Consider the following 13121-nt stretch of genomic DNA (forward strand, 5'->3'; position numbering starts at 1 on the left):
CTGTGTTAGTCACCTCGTGGATGTGGAGTCATATCCATTGCACTTCTGGTGTTGACAGCACAAGGCCTTTTCTGCTTTAATATTCGCTTTTACACTTGTACCGTTATGTATGCACTACGTGAACAAATGTGGTTTCTTGAATGACTTTTTTTCCCCCAAAATAAATGCATACATACAAAAAAAGAAATAAAAGAAAAACTAAAACTAAAACGGCAGCAAAGCGCAGATCTCCGACAATGCCCAACTATTATCATTCAACATCACAATAATGTGGACACGATGATGATGTGGACATGATGTTGTCAATTGCTATGAAGTTGCTATGTCCCTGTAATTGTCCTGTATTTTAAGTTCTGCATTTGTGACTCTTATTTTGCCATATACGTCTTTATTATGTCATGTAAAATTGTACCTTCCCCTAGTGAGGGTTACTGAATGACACTTTTGTCAGCCTGTTGAGGTTTCTTCGTGGAGGTTATGTCTGCATCTAGTAAGTGTGTGACTATTTTGTCAAGGTTTCTCCATGAAGTTTTTTTTTTTTTTTTTTTCAAGGTCATCTGCATCCAGCCCTTCTCTCTTTTGTGACTTTCTATTTTGTCTACAGTATAAAGATTCTTTGGGTAATAACTTCGCACCTCACGCGACAGTTAGTTGCTTTACATGCATCTTAAATCTATTGTATCAGTTACATCAGAATCACATCCCCAACCAAAATTATCTTCCTTAATTGGTTATTGCTAACGTAAATGTGTAACCCTGTGAATAACAAACCTTGAGGTTTAAAAAAAAGTATCAAACTTCTCAAGAAGAGAACTGAGGGGAACAGGAAGAGAGACGTGAGAGTCGCCCTGCAGCGGAGATGAGAAAAGAGTAAGTGAGCCATGCGGAGGAAGTCAGAGAGCGAGAGGTGATGGTAAGATGACACCCTGCTACCTTCGCTGACCCGCCCGTCGGGCCACTCTGTTACACGGACAAGATGGGAGGTATTAAGTGGCCCGCTGTCCTGCCAGGTTGAGTTGCTGATCTGCTCGCCTTAGTGGAAAGGCAAACCCCATCTTCACTTCAGTGGAGGAGTTTGTTGTGATTTCGGTCTTCTCTTTCTCACCGACAAACCTGAGAGGGCCCAGTTTATCTGGGGATAGAGTGAAGGGAAATAGGGCGCCTTGCCATTTGAACACTAGAACTTTAAGCCGGCAACGGTTGGCCGATTCTCTCCCTGTGTCTTCCTTGACTGTAATGTAATGCTGACATCCACAGCGATATACTTTTCTTTTTTCAAAGGAATACACAACTGACACAAACAGATCCTTATAATTGATGTCAGAATGTTGCACCTCTTCCAGAATATTGGGAAATATCATCATAGAGAAAAGGAGGAACAATTTCTCAACCACGACATAGGGACTTTGGATGAAGAGGGGAAGAAAGACACCCAATATCCAAAATCCCTCTCTCAGGGCCATCATGTGAAGAATTCCCCCTCTTCTCCTCCTCTCGTACCCTCCCTCCCTCCTTTCCTCTTCTCTTCTTTTCTTTTTTAATCAAGCCGTCTGGGGTTGTCAGGTCTTTTGAGACGAGGACTCCCAGCCATGTGAAAAGTTAATCCCTTGCGGGCCTTCTTCTCCGTTGCGCTCATCTCCCTGGGAACACTGTGGTGGCTTGCAGGCAGGTGGCGGTGGGCTGATGGGGGGGGCGATACGGGCAGAGGGCTGTATGAAGGGACGAGGGCGGAATGAACACAAGGCCACCCTGATCAAGGGATAGAGTGGTGCAGATCGTCTGGAATTCCTCATCCTTAACTTTGAAGCCCCTCGTTTACACTTGGGCCCCTGTCATTCTCCTTTGGCCCATCGGCCACCGTCCTGCCACCCTCCGGCAGCTCTGTCCCAATCCTCAACTACAAGGCCTTTTGACAAGCTCCATTGCCTGGCTGACAGAAGGCTGGAATAAATAATGGAGTGGATTTGCAGCATGGAGAGATCATCGAGTGGCTTCGAAAGGGAAGACAGGGGTTCACACTGGAGAGGACTCTCCTCTTGCATTGTGCCCCAAACGTCCCCAGCCCCTTTTTGACTATGCGCATCAGTGCATCAAGCATTGACAGACTTCGATTGAGGCAAAACTTTGCCTTATATCAGTCAGGACTATACAGCACACAATGAAGAGACACACTCTCTTTGTCAAAGATGTTCATGGCATTCTTATTAATTCCTCTCACAAAAGTGCTGCCTGGTAGTCCGAAGAAGACAGAAGAGCTACACACTTGAATGCTTTGCTTGCTCTGCATTCCCCCCCCCCCCCCCCTTCCTTGGCCTCCCACTTAGACGCAAGTGCCATTGGAAATATAGACAGGCTCAGTCAGCCATCTTAATCCTCCTTCCCTGTCCATCTCACTCTGACCCCCCACGCACTGTCACTCATTCACATACGCACGCAAACACTCATACCTCTCTCCTCTTGAGAAAAGAGCTTGAAAGATGCAGAGTCCATGCCGGAGGTGCGTACGAAGAAAGATTCGGGAGTTTGTAAAGGTCAGCATGGACTTTGTTCAATCTGAGGGTTTATCTCGGCGACAGTGGGGCAGGACAATGAGGCCTCTCGCCGCGCAACAGAAACCCAAGCTGAGGCAGCTAAATTACTTGGCTGATAAGACCGAATTAGAAGCACCAGGACCCCGGAGGCCAGGAAAAAAGGAGGAAAGAAGGAAGGGCCACAAGAATTTTGAGGACGGCAAGTGAAAGATCAATAAATTTAGAGCTGTCAAACGATGACATTTTTTTTTATCACACTTTTGATTAATCACTTAACATTTTTTTTTGCCCGCCAAATATAAAGAGCACCTCTTATGTGTTGAATTTTTCGACATTTAATGTTATGAGGATGTCTTCAAAATTTTCCATCCTCCTCTTTTTCTAAATGGTTGCATAATTTACAGATAAATGGGGACAAAAAATAATAGTTTGACATGAACAAATATTTTGAATGTCATACCCAAACATTGATTAAATGTTTTACTTTGATGCATGTAGTTATATTTATTGCTTGTTAGATTGTTAGATTTATTATAAATTAATAGTGTGATTAATCTGCGTTAATACATGTTACATACAATATGTTTTGTGATTAATTATTTATTACTTTTTATTACTTAATTATTACTTAACTCTTTAACTTTGACAGCACTAAATAAATTACTATTGAAGAGATCATATTTGTGAATTATGGAGCTAATTCACGCAAATACAATGCATCATCTTACAGCGGAAATTATACAAAATGGAAAGTAAAGCAGTATCTTTCAAATTGAAATACTTTAAGACTGTCAGTCAAATTTAAGACCTCTTGTTCATTAAAGTACAGGTTCAATATTATGTCATGATACTTTAAGAAATGTTCTGTTCATATTCTCTATAAAAATCTAGATTTTTTATACAAAATTAATGTCATCAAATTAAATACATTTAATAAATATATATTTTTTACAGTGATTGCAGCTACCAAAATCGGCCATAGAAAATGAAACATTGACTGAGGTTAAATTGTTTCTTTTTCTGTACAATGTGGCAAATTCATGGATTTAAGGTATTGGTGTCATGTTCATTTATATGTGCTGCATTAACAAAGAATAGCAAAGTGTCTGATATGCTAAAAAACAACAACAACAACAACAACAACCAAAAAAACTCTTGCCCCTTCCCTCCAAAAAGTTCATTGGACATTTAATAGTTGTAATTGAACAGTGCAACAGCAACACACTTTACAAACTGATTGTATTGACCAACCAAGCCCTCCCACCCCGTCCACCATAATTTCAAAGTTGTTGGTGTTATGGAATTTCATAACATTCTACTAAATTTCTACAAGATCAATCTCATCTGAAACAGAATGTGTTGAGGTGAATTAATAAAAGTGTGAGATAATCCATCAAAAGACAGAGATGGATGGACATGAATCCTTTTGGAATGTACATACGTAGAAATGGAGGGATTTAAATAGAACTCAAATAAACAAGGTGACTGGTGTTTTCTACCAAAAGAAGAGAAGATGAAGGAAGAGTGAGGTTTGCAAGAGAGCTCACCGGTTCTACATGAGCAGTCTGGTCACGCTCACCTTAAGTACAAGTGAGCTTGAAATGTTTTCATACGGTTTGTCCTGAAGAGTCGTACATCAGTCACCTGAGAAATCTCAGCCACAGGCAAAATAACACATCAACTTGAATCACTTTTGCAACATTTTTGCAGGGAGGGGCAAACATCTTTTCAATCCTAGTTCAGACTTGGATGTATTTTTCTTCTGCTTTTTGGCATAGCTTTGCTTATCACATGATCACATGTTTAAGTCTCACAGTAGTATTTAGAAAGTTGTCTTGCATTTGTACTGGGTGGCCCGCTGCGTGACAGCTTCACCGACGACCATTGAACCCCTCCCGAGCAAGAGTGGCACAAAGCACAATCTATGTTCAATCAGACAAAATACAAGTAGAACCTGTGCACATTGAGCACATTAAGTTGTACGAAATGTGCTATCGAAAAAAACCTGCCTTGCTTTGCCTTTGGCGGTACAATATGGTAGTTGGTTCAGAAAGTAAGGGAAAAGGAATGTTGGTGTGAAGTTTTGGATTTTATTTTTCTATTAAAAGTATATAAGCATTTTTTTTAAATATGTATTTTATGCAATTGTTCAAGGAGTGCATGAATTCAAGAATATGAGGCACAGAGGGCGGGGGGAGGCGGATTCGATTCATTATGTGTCTGGATGACAAAGTTCTTGGTCTTGGATCTCTGTTGCTAAAACTGCATTTTCAGATAATAAATGATAACACATGACGGTTAAGGTTAGGTTTGTTTAGCCACGGAAATGCACCTGCACCCTTTTGAGCATTCAGTTCAGGATAAGTTTGGTCCTCAAGAGCTGCTATCCAGACTGTTTTCCATGTCTCCCTCCATCAGCACAGCTGAATCTAATGATCAGCTCATCAGCAAGCTTTGCAGAAGTCCGATAACGATCCTGATCATGAATCATGTTAGTGGAGAGAAACATGAAAAGCAGGTTGGATAGCAGCTCTTGAGGACTGAACCTGGCCACCTCTGTGCTTGACTAACACCAATGCTCATCAAACACAATTGAAAAAGTAAGGTAAGACAGCTTTGTTTATACAGTGCATTTCAAAAATACATTTAAAAGAATTTACAAATCAGACATTTAAAAGCAAAGTAAGCAAATAAAGTAGTTTACTATAGTTATTAAACAAACGTACAGTACAAGAATTACATTTTGAGAAAAAAAAAATTAAATGTAAGTGCAAAAAGAAGCAACGCCATCTACTACTAAAATCTGTTCATCAGAATGCTGACTCAAGCTATTATAGCAGACTTCCAGTGAGAGCTCGATTTAGTGGAGGAAATCTGACAGATTTGGGATTATGCACAGCACGGCTCAGTTTCTAAGATGATTAATAGACACAAGTGCACAGAACGGGCCTTTGTGTAAGTTATGACCTAAAATGTGGAGACGTCCCAGGGTGATGCTACTGTGGTGTGCTTGAAACAAACAATGTCTTTTGAGACATTTTTTATTGCAATGTTATATTTGAAAATAAATATGAATAGTTTAGTGTACCCCCCGGCTCCATATAGTACAGTACATAACACAGAAATTAAAACATAAACATCCTATTGAACAAATCAATTAGTAACCTAACCAATAAAGGAATAGGCTGAAGCCCAGGCTAATTTGTTCTGAGTGCATGCATGTGCTGATGTACAAGTTAAACACCCGCAAATTTACAGTATATTGCATGTCGGCCTATAGATATTTTCAACAGCTTCTTAAACTTGATCAAAAGCTGATGGCTGGCTTAAGGGCTCTTTATCGTTTCTGCTTCAATGATTATGTATTGTATCTGACCTTCACACAATGCTCTGAAAAATTTCCACAGCCAACAAAAAGTAACACAGATATGTAAGTTTGGGAAATTGCGCAATGTATTGATGAAAAGCTAAACCAATAAGGGCTTAACAATTCTAAACACTAGGCTGTGTGTTGTGTATGTGATTAAGGAAAATGTTAAGCCATGGGAACCTGATTAATGGGTCACCACCTCGTGCCCAATGTTAAGATGCAAAGTCTTGCGATCTCTCACCCATAATTAAGAATAAAACGATCAACAATCTCACCATCCATATCATTACTCACGTGAAACTCACCATTCTTTGCTTTTTAAGGGCAGGGTTTTAACACAACTCATGTATTAGACAGTTCATTATATTGTTTAGTCATACGAAATGAAGTGGTGATGTATTTATAGCGGATTTACCTTTCATGACTCCTTTGAAAATAAAGTAATATACTATCAGAGTTGTGAGGGTGGAAAAGGGTAACTTGAGCAAATAAATGTAATCAACAACATAAACAGCATTTGATAAATGTGAAGACTGCGGTCATTGTCTGTTCCTGCCCTGAGGCACTCCAACTGATGGGCCTATTCATCAGGGCGCTGATGAACGATGGGCCTTTATCTTGCTACATATAGATAAAGAGGAAGGGGTGGAGGCACGGGACAGCACTTACCTGGACTTCACCACTATGGAATACATTTGTGCCCATGTGCAAGTTTTAAATGGATGTTCAAAGCAATGTGCAAAAAGAAAACAAATGATAGCATTGTGGGGGGGGTGTAAGGGGACTTGCGTGTGTGCGTGTGTTACTCGGGCAAACAAGAGGTTCCATTGAAAATGCTTTGCTGGAATGGTTGCGGTTTGAAATCAATGACCAAATAATAACAGCCCAAATCCCAGCGACAACATTTGTCAAGTTCCACTCTCTTCAACGATGGATGACTTTGCCCAGTGCGTTTCCTCGGGAGCCTGCGCCACTTTCATCTAATTCATTTACAAGCTAATTAACAGATGTGCTAACGAGTTATGAACAAATGATAAGGCATCAAGCTTCTAATCAAACCTGACAATTAATTTGCTGCCCCGCTTCCTCATTATCAGCTACCATGTTCATTGGGAGTAATTGACAACAGTGCGGCTAGCCCACAGGAGACTTGTCTTTAACAGCTCCTTAAGTAAAAAAAAAACAAAAAAAATCCTAAGGCTGCTGCGGTGATTCAAAGTGTAACAGTGACCATATGTTTAATATTAGATGGAATCTGTTCCACCGGAGTGCTCCGAAAGCTGAGAAAATTGGATTAAATTGGCTAATGGCATGTTTAAAACCTACATAAAATGAACGTGAGTGGAAGATATTACAGCACGCAAGCTGGGGACTTTTGAGCTTATTCTCCCTCTGGTGTTTTTGTGACATGCGTAAACTTGGGCTTTCTGTCAAAGGCAAATAATGATGACGGAGAACCGCACAATGTTGGTCAATAATACTGTTATTTAAAAAAAATAAAAAGCTACATTGTATACAGTATAGTCTATCCTACACATCTAACAGATACAGTGTGTACACTGTAATATTGTACATACATATTCGACACACACGTGATAAGAGACTGTACAAAATACAAGCCTGAGGTGGCCTTTTTTTTTTTTTTTTAAACAGTTAAATGACTTTAAAGGTTTAAAGGAGCGGTGCTCTCAGCTTAACAGCATGTTCTTCCCTGTGATTTGATTAATAAAATACATTATAATAATTCCATTTATGTGGCTCGCTTCTCTCCCAGTCGGTTGTTAAAGTTAACTAGAATTATGTTCGGACTTGAATATCGCATGATTTTTTTTTTAGATGCAGTCACCAGTTAGTAAACGCTTATTTTTACTGTACACAGAGCAAGCATAGGCAATATAGACAAACGCTACGGTCGCCATGGCTTCCAAGGGGCATTATAAAATCGGGGGAAATACGATATTTGATATAATTAAATTAAAACTAGTAACTATTATTAACTTTTAAACGGAAAAACGAACAGATTCAAATGGAAACAATGGCAATTCATATTGATACAAATGATACTAAACGACATACAGTGGTGAAATGAAGCATCAGCACATAATAATAATAATAATAATAATAATAATAATAATAATAATCCATCCATCCATTTTCTTGACCGCTTATTCCTCACAAGGGTCGCGGGGGCTGCTGGCGCCTATCTCAGCTGGCTCTGGGCAGTAGGCGGGGGACACCCTGGACTGGTTGCCAACCAATCGCAGGGCACACAGAGACGAACAACCATACACACTCACACGCACACCTAGGGACAATTCGGAGCGCCCAATTAACCTGCCATGCATGTCTTTGGAATGTGGGAGGAGACCGGAGTACCCGGAGAAGACCCACGCGGGCACGGGGAGAACATGCAAACTCCACCCAGGAGGGTCCGAGCCTGGACTCGAACCGGAGACCTCAGAACTGGGAAGCGGACGTGCTAACCACTCGACTACCGTGCCGCCCCTAATAATAATAATAATAATAATAATAATAATAATAATAATAATAATAATAATAATAATTTATAATAAATGTTCCAAATACAGTGATGAAATGAAGCATCAGAACAACAACAACATAGTAATAATAATAATAATAATAATAATAATAATAATATTGTATAAATAATAATAATAATAATAATAATAATTATTATTATTATTATTATTATTATAAATGTTCCAAATACAGTGATGAAATGAAGCATCAGAACAACAACAACATAATAATAATAATAATAATAATAATAATAATAATAATAATAATAATAATAATAATAATAAATGTTCCAAATAATTAAGATAAAGAGAATGATTCATAGAGAGCAAACAAATCAGGCACGTTTCAAGCTGCACCCCTTGAATGCCCGGCGGGGACATCTTAAGGCATAAGATCCCTCTGCAGGCAAAACACAAAAGGCAAGCAAACAGTGAGGGAGGCTATAGGTGGGTCAAGACAGATAAGTGTCAGGGTGCGCCAGCACTTCTTCGCCTTAACGTTCCGAGACATGATCATTAGCTTGGATCAGTCTCAAACAGACGAAAACAAAGAGCATGGGGTGAGCAAGAGGTGAGAAAAGTCAGCTGTCACAGGGAAAAAAAAAAAAAAAAAAAAGATTTATTGGCAAACACTAGGTGAGGCGGATGCATGATGCCATTGCTGGATCGACACATGTCACGTAGGAATTTGGCTTTATATAAGCATACCCAGCAGACATCTCGGCCTATCACTATGTCAACAAGAGGGTAAACAGAAGAGCTAGCATATTTCCCTCTCTTTCCACACATCACTGGATGAATGGCACTGATATGGAAATTCACCCCACAAATAGTAAACAGAAAGGAATGTAAGACGGGCAGTAAGTATTATAAAGTCATCCCACTGCCAAAAGAAAAATGTCATTTCTACTCACCAGATACTTTATTAGTTACATTTTATTGGAATCCGATACAAGTGCAATTTAAAAATTTTGCACCTTTACAATATTACTAACCTGATTCAAATTTGTTTTCCCATACTGTAATTAAATGATTTACCCGAAATATTAGAAACCTTCCTGCAATATTAAATTTAATACTGGTCTGTCACTGTCGTTAAAAATGGACTGTGATGCTTTTACTTCATGTATTTGTCATCACATTAGATTAGATCAGTAATTTCCACTCACTATGACTGTGACATATTGTTTCCACTACAAATAATGTATTTTTGTTCATCTATCTGGGCTAATGACATATGCAGACCAATTAAATGTCTCTCCACTAGTTGGCAGAAGGTAGGCTCAGATTTCATACTGAGTAACGAAACTGATAAGATCAGTTCATCAGGAAGTCGGTGTATACTTTATACAGTACAGTTTAAGACATTTATTTTTTTTTTTTGGCAATGTATGATGTGTGTCTTGGCTCAAGAAAGTTTGGGGAAAGTCTGCATTAGAATGTGTAGCCTACCTAATGTTAGTCGAGTGTGTAATAATTCACTGTCATATGAATGTCACTGGAGATTTCTCAGTGGAAATGGAATAGAATTTAGCTGGATATATTGTAGGAAGTAAAAAAAATGCAGCAAAATTGATGCATATGTGTACTGTCCTTAAAATAAAAACAAAACTGAAGTGGCAATTGTGCAATTTTATCTCTGAGAGCTGTATGGACAAAGCCAGTAGTCACAGTGAGTAAAAGCTTATTTGGAGCAATTTAAGCAGACCGGCATGTAATAAAAAATCTCATACAGTACATGTGAGGTGAGGTAAGGTGCAATTTCGTTTATCTTTTTTCTTAAAGTTAGAAAAAGTTATTTTGCCCAACACAACCTCATATCGTGTTATTTGCCTTACCCGGGATTTACATCGGTTGCGGCTGCGGTGCGGGTGCGGTGCGGTGCGTCTTGACTGCGTGCTCCGGACACGTGAATTTTTTGGCCAACTCACACCGGCTGCGCACAACTGCGGTCCGGCAGCTCCGTCGCCGACAACTTTCCCCCATATCTCGCGTGACCGCGCGCGATCATGTGGCATTTAACAACGACAAACACACAGAAAGTCTGTGCTCAACAGAGAAGCAGAAAGAGAGGTGGACTTTTATTATTTTGTCGCTTTCCACCGCCAATAAAAACCTCTCCTCGTCCATGTTCGCTGGTGTCTAAACCGTGAATGAGCACCTTGCACGTTAACTCCAGGCCCGCATCATGTTTTGATGACATGCTTGCGAAATAGGAGCTGGCGAGTGTTTTATTCTGAAAGATAACCGGAAATTTATCTTGAAACTGTGTTGGTCTTCCTGTCCCGCTCGATGTGTTTTGTGCTAGCTTGCCATTTTCCGGAGGCCGACGGATGCGGCATCCGACAAAAATAGAAAATAGGTCCCTCCGTGCGGAAGGGCTGCGGCACGCCGCAGCTGAGACACACTCGACACGCAACGCACACGCACGCGGTGTAATTTGCACCATTCGAATGAATGGAATCTAATTGGTTGCGTCGCCGGAACGCATCGCAGCCGCACCGCAGCTGCACCGCATCCGATGTAAAGCCCGGTTATGTCTGAGGAGCCGTTTTTAGAGGCTGTTTAGTGAAGAGCACAATAGCTGCAGCTATTGTGTCATGACATGTCTCTGTCAATAGTGATAGCCAGGCCAATCTAGCAGCCAGATAATAGCAGCGGCCGTTCTGACAGCAGATCCGCATACTGGACCTCTCTGAGGACTTGGGCTCCATCCGCTCACTCGACGCTCGGGCCTTTCAATCCTGAGGGGTTGGCACACCCTACACACACACGCACACGCACACACTGTAGACTTGGGGCGCCGGTGTTCTATCATGTTGTGCTAAAGGGGAAGCATAATGGTTTTTAAATGGATGACTCGGTGCAGGCCCAAAGAGGCAGTGCGGGACAGAAGAGAATGGCCATGGCCTGCAGCAAAGCAGCTCTTAGATTGAGCTGTCCGTCTCGCTGAAATGAGTCTGAATTAACGCCTCTTCCAGTCCCCAGATGCCCCGAGACAGACAATAACGGGCTTCCTTCCTCTTCTTTCATGCCATTCACCACTCTACAACATCCATCCATCCAACATCCAGAAGATTACATGGTATATGCATGCAAGTTTTACTCACATTTCCAATGTTAAAATTTCCAATCGGTTAAATTTCCCTGAGATTGATTATGAGTATTTTTTTAAGAATTTAGAAAAATGAGAGCAAAGACAACAGTAAATATTTGTATGTTTTTTTTAAATCCTTAAAATGTATTTAATATCAGTTTTTCACAACATCAATAGAGGGTAACCACACTTGTTTGATATTCTTCTTCTTCTTCTTCTTCTTATTATTATTATTATTATTATTATTATTATTATTATTATTATTATTGTAACATATGCACACTGTTAAGTGCTGGAGGACAGTCTATGCCAGCTGACTTTGGGCAAGAGGCGTGTTACACCCATGATTGGTTCCCAGTCATATACAGACCTATAGACCTATAGAGACAAACAACCATTCACAGTCACATTCATAGCATCACTGAGGGGGAACTGAACATACTTTGCCGCCCTCCTCGCACAGGTCTGCCTGTCTATTTTTCTAAGAGCAGAGGCATTAGATGAGTAGACGGTGAAAAAGGGGCGCACAGCTCTCCTCGGGGAGTCTGTCGGTGATTATCAACAGGCCAACTGTTATGACTGTCTGTGATAAGGGTCTGGGCGAGGATAGCCCCTGAAGGGTTCCAGCCCCGAAGTAGACAGGAAATGTGAAGCAATAATACGGGCTGAGACACAGTTGGTCCTCCAACGAGGAGTGCTGAGGAGGAGGAGGCGAGACGGATCAATCGCTCATCTACGATTGGGGAGCTAACGCCACATGTTTTTGCTTGAATGGGAACAGAAGGGACTTCAGGGTGAAAAAAATCCTAAGCCATCAAAAAAAGCTGATTACTCATAACAACACAATTAATTAATGGTACTATATCAAACTTAGAGAACTATATAATGTGGATTATATCTATTGAAAAGTCAGGATGACTGGTATATTTTATATTAGTGGATGCCTGTTAGAAAAGAAGTTGTTGGCTGAACCTAACTGCCAATGAATATGCAGTTGTCGGGCAGAGAGGGAGAAAAGAAAGAAAATACTTAGCGCGTGTCATTTTTGGAGAGGTGCCCTTTGCACCTTGAATGGCGACGCATAACATGAATGTTAAACAAGGAAACCGTGCACGGCCGCTCAGCATGTATGCACCGGTGTTCTTTAATCACCAACACATTCAACAACTGCTCCAAATGGAATGGAGGACGCGTAAGGAACGCTCAGCATACATTCAGTGCGCGTCAAAGGATTACATTTTTTTATTTTGGGGGAGAGTGAGTGCAGTTTTTATTTTAAATTATCATTCATTCATTTCATTCATTTGTGTTCTGTGCTTGCTCTATTTGCAAAGAATCTGGGTCTTTTGAGTAAAGGAACTACTTGTATGTGCGGCGCCCATCTTAGGGGTGGTGCATGGGCTAGGATGGAACCTATTCATATTTAATTCACGTCCAAATAAAGATGCATAAACTGTAAATTTTTAATCAGTGTTTCTTTTTTTTCTTCTATATATCTTAATGAATCTTAACAATAAAATTCAAGCTCATACAGATGAATATGTGAATTGTACATTACAGTGCTGATCCAATGTAAATTGTTG

The 13121-nt window shown here is 40.3% G+C and overlaps 1 protein-coding gene across 7 annotated transcripts in view; it reads right to left on the minus strand.

Annotated features, from left to right (window-relative positions):
- Positions 1 to 13121, minus strand: part of prdm16 (PR domain containing 16) — a 213304-nt gene that overhangs the window by 128056 nt on the left and 72127 nt on the right. The window lies entirely within an intron of this gene.

Source organism: Festucalex cinctus, chromosome 2, assembly GCF_051991245.1.
Source record: "Festucalex cinctus isolate MCC-2025b chromosome 2, RoL_Fcin_1.0, whole genome shotgun sequence".
Classification (NCBI taxonomy): Eukaryota; Metazoa; Chordata; class Actinopteri; order Syngnathiformes; family Syngnathidae; genus Festucalex; species Festucalex cinctus.